The sequence below is a fragment of the Octopus bimaculoides genome, chromosome 4 (genome assembly GCF_046866305.1).
Source record: "Octopus bimaculoides isolate indiv1 chromosome 4, ASM4686630v1, whole genome shotgun sequence".
Taxonomy (NCBI): Eukaryota; Metazoa; Mollusca; class Cephalopoda; order Octopoda; family Octopodidae; genus Octopus; species Octopus bimaculoides.
The window spans coordinates 148,355,227-148,360,226 of record NC_142931.1 but is presented as its reverse complement, the minus strand read 5'-3'; positions in this window follow the sequence as shown (position 1 = coordinate 148,360,226).

Below are 5,000 nucleotides of genomic sequence, written 5' to 3'. Positions count from 1 at the left end.
TAGTAGTAGTAGTAGTAGTGCGCGGGTAAACAAAACCCAGCATTCATCACTTGATACACCATAAAAGTAATTGAGTAATATATATACACATATAGATATGTATATCTGTGTATATATATATGTATGTGCGTATATATATATATATATATGATATATTATATTTTAGATATACATATATATATTATATATCATACATATATTAAAGATAGATACATATATATACATATACATGTATACATATATGCAATATATATATATATATATGTATATATATATATACATGCATAATATATATATTTACATATATATATATATATATATATATATATATATATATATATATATATATATATATATATATACATATATATATATACATATATATATATGTACGTATGTACACCTATATACATATATATGTATATATGTATGTATGCATGTATGTATGTATGTATGTATGTAAGAAATAGGTAGAATAACATAGCCACACATAGAGCAGTAGAAAAAATCAGCCATGGAAAATATTTATAAAAATTTTTTTAAATCTATAAACATGAATAGTAAAAAAACATAGCAACTAATTTTTCTTTTTCTTTTCTTTCTGTCTTTTTTTTTTTGTTAAAGATGAGTTTCCAACGTATATCAAATTGAGAAGATGAATGCCATATGGAGATTTATAATTCCTTCATGGACAATCGCCAAAAGGAATAAACAAATAAGGATTGTGACAAACGGCAGAGTTACATCTGGCTTGAAAAAAAGAAAAGTCTCACCTGAAAAAACTCATCTAACTTTGGTTTTTGGAAGCAGTGTTTGTGACTGCGCCTGTCTATAACATCGCGAACTTATCTGAAGGGAAGAAGATTGGGGGGGGGTGAGAAAATATGAAGGGAAGGAGAAGATTGGGGGGGGGGGGGTTGAGAAAATAATCGGAAAGAATCCGCCCATTGAACATCATTCTGATTTCGCTTTTTTATCTTTTACTTGTTTCATTTGACAGACGGCGGCCATGCTGCAGCACTGCCTTGAAGTCTTTTTGTTCAACAAATCAATTCCATTGTTTATCTACTTTTATGTTTGTTAGGGTTTCTTTTTCTTTTTTTTTCTTCTTTTAATCTGTTACTTATTCGGTTGTTCTCTTGTGCCGAAAGACCTCCCATAAGTTACAGGGACATAAACAAACTAACTCCGGTTGTCAAGCAATGTTGAGAACAAAGACAAATATACACATATACATACATACATACATACACACACACACACACACACACACACATATATATATATATATATATATATGTGTGTGTGGGAGGACAATCGAAATGTCTGGTGGAAATATATATATATATATATATATATATATATGTGTGTGTGTGTGTGTGTGTGTGTGTATGTATGTATGTATGTATATGTGTATATTTGTCTTTGTTCTCAACATTGCTTGACAACCGGAGTTAGTTTGTTTATGTCCCTGTAACTTATGGGAGGTCTTTCGGCACAAGAGAACAACCGAATAAGTAACAGATTAAAAGAAGAAGAAAAAAGAAAAAGAAACCCTAACAAACATAAAAGTAGATAAACAATGGAATTGATTTGTTGAACAAAAAGACTTCAAGGCAGTGCTGCAGCATGGCCGCCGTCTGTCAAATGAAACAAGTAAAAGATAAAAAAGCGAAAACAGAATGATGTTCAATGGGCGGATTCTTTCCGATTATATATATATATAACTTTATTCTCTCCTTGTTTCTTTCTGTGTTCCTTTCTGTGGAAGAGCGTAGACTCGAAACGTTAAAGACTTTTTCATTTCCCGAGCGTTAAACTAATACATCTGTTTGTTTTCTACACCACTTGTCTTCGTCTTTTGTTTTTTGTTTTTTTTTGTGAATTCTCCCAATATATATATATTTTCTTTTTTATCAAAATTATTATTATTATTATTATTATTATTATTATTATTATTATTATTATTATTATTATTATTATTATTATTATTAAAAATCACAAAATGTTGTGAGAAATACGGTTACACTTATTTTCTTGGCCAAATATATATATATATACATATATATATATATATATATATATATATATATATATATATATATATATATATATATATATATATATATATATATATAGGGTGGTCTGAAAGTCTTGTTACTCCTTTACCAAAAAGTAATGAGAACAATAGAAGAAGAAGTAAAGCAGAAATCCAAAGCACGAACTGGATTTAGTTACTTTCCTTTCCATTGACGCTGTCACACATCGAGAAGGTCTGTATGAGCACCATCCTTTTCGTGGCACAAAATGATGCGGCCCCATGTCCCGTGTGATATTTTTCAAAGCTGTGCTTTGGTGATGGTTGCAAACGCTCTCCGAACGGTATCCTTCAACTGATGGGTATTCTGGTATCGTTCTTGCGAAACTCTCTTCTTGATAATACCCCCACAGAGCGTTATCGCAAGGCGTGAGGTCTGGACTTCTGGGAGGACAATCGAAATGTCTGGTGGAAAGAGGACGGTTGTGGATGTGCTTTTCTGCCTCAATATGCACCGTCAGCACCGTGTTTGTCCTATGTTAACTCCAGAACATAGAATACTTAGGCATGTATCAAAATGTGTAGAGCGCGTTAATTGCCTTCGTAATTTGCTTAAATAAAACGAAAATGAGCGAAGGAAATTAATTCCGTATGACCAGTGGCTTCATTAAATCGTTAACGTATAATTAAAGTAGTTAATATATCATTATTTTTCATTGCTGTTCAAACATATGCCATTAGCCACTATCTTTAATCATTTGAAGTTTTCCTGCATGGAAAGAGACGGTGTCTGAGATACAAAGTCCCATCGCTGGAATATGTAGATAACAAAACCAATGTAACATTTAAAACTTTTAAAAAGTCTTGCATATTTCGATTGTTCCGCTTAACAGATTGTATTTGTTATGTTTGTGTGTGTGCTGGCTGGTTGATGTTTTCTGTCTTTAATACCTCAGCTCTTGGCACTTATCTATTCAATCACAAAACCAAGTGCATCACATATTATTAGTATGTAAGTGAATTTCTAATCTGGAGACAGAAGCAGAGTGGTTCGAAGCATTCGTCCATAGGTATCCCCCTTTTATGCTTGATTTTTCCAAGAGATATTCATATCAACAAGACAGTTGATCTCTATGACGGTACATAACGTTTTCTTGTCCGCCCCAAACAACAATATCCGGTCTTAGTTTTAATGTTTTAATAGGAATGTTCCACCAATATTCTTTATGCTGATATTTATATATTCAATAACAAAAGGACAATATATATTTTTTTTTTCAGACGGCAATGTATATTGTTTTTGCGACATCATGCCTCATTGAAAGACAGTACCTTAATGATATTTTCGGGCAGCTGCTGATCACGTGTAAAGTTTTCCACAAAATGTGACATAATCGACATTTTTGGTTGCACTCTGGGCTCCAAACGCTTCACTGTCATTTTGTTGATTAGGCATTTTGTAGAAGTTTTTGCTCTTGGAAATATGTTTGTATGTATTTATGCATGCATATACAAATATATGTGTGTATGTACGTACGTATGTATGTGCGTGTGGATGCATCTGTATGTATGTATGTATGTATGTATGTGAGGTGTTTGCCTAACTTATGAACATTGATGTCTTAATGTATTTCTATAAATCTCGAAAACATATTTGACGTTGAGTTCGCGTTAGACACATTCCAACGTCACCTCACACCACCACCACCACCACCACCACCACCACCACCACCACACCATCATCAACAACAACAACAACAACGAAATCCTAAAAACAAAAATGAGTCACATTACAAGAAGCCTCGAAGAAACAAACAAAAATATAATTTCTTCATTTTTCTGGCTGATTATCAATTATTTCTCTTAATTGTGTAAAATATTTTCTTTACTGAATCTAAATTATGCGTCTTTGTTTTGCTTTTTGCTTTTTGCTTTTTGTTTTTTGTTTTTTTTTTGGGGGGGGGGGTGGAATACGGGGGAGAGGGGGGTTATGGTAAATCTCGTTCTTGCATCCTTCGTCGTAGTCTTTCGAGCGCTTTTGTAGTTTATTTGGTGTTATTTTTTCATTTTCATTTTCTTTAACAAATTTTGGGCTTTTTGTATTATTACACCTGTTTTAGTCATTGGAATGCGGCCATGCTGGGGCACCGCCTCGAAGGGTTTTCGTCAAACAAATCGATTCCGGTACTGATGTTTATGTCTTTGTAATGCCTGGTACTTATCCTGTCCATCCCTTTGCCGAACAACGAAGTTACAGGGACACAAACAAACCAATAACGGTTATCAACCGGTGATGAGTGGCAAACACAACCACACACACACACACACACACACACACACACACACACACATACACACATATATATATACACACATTGGTATCGAAATTGTGATGATTCTTGGTTGTTAACTGTTGAGGGATTGAGTTTTTCTACGTCCATTGTGTGTTTTTGCCAATTTTCCGTATGTTTCTTTGTCGTCCTCTTGTACTACGTTTTATCATGAATACATATATATATGTGTGAGTGTGTGCGTTTGTACGACGGCTTTCCACATAGTTTCCGTCTGCCAAATCCATTCCCATGTCATTGGTCGGCATCCAAGTTACCATGATGCTGCTCAGTGGGACCGAACCCGAAACCAACGTCATTGCAACACGAGCTTCTTAGTCTCACAGACTAATGGCCTTTTTTTCTCATAGAACTGCCTTCCTCTCACTACTCAATTCCTCCGGATTCTTTTAGCATTCCACGGCCCTCCACATTACTCTCAGTAAGACCAAAATATTCTTATTACATAATCGTGCAAGAGATATTCAACACAATCTTCATACTTCATAAAAGACCTCGGCAGAATGTCGAAAATCTGCTCTCTTCTCCAACAACCCCTCCGCCGCCGCCGCCGCCGCCGCAGCCTCCGCCGCCGCCGCCGCCGCCACCGCCGCCGCAGCCTCCGCTCATCT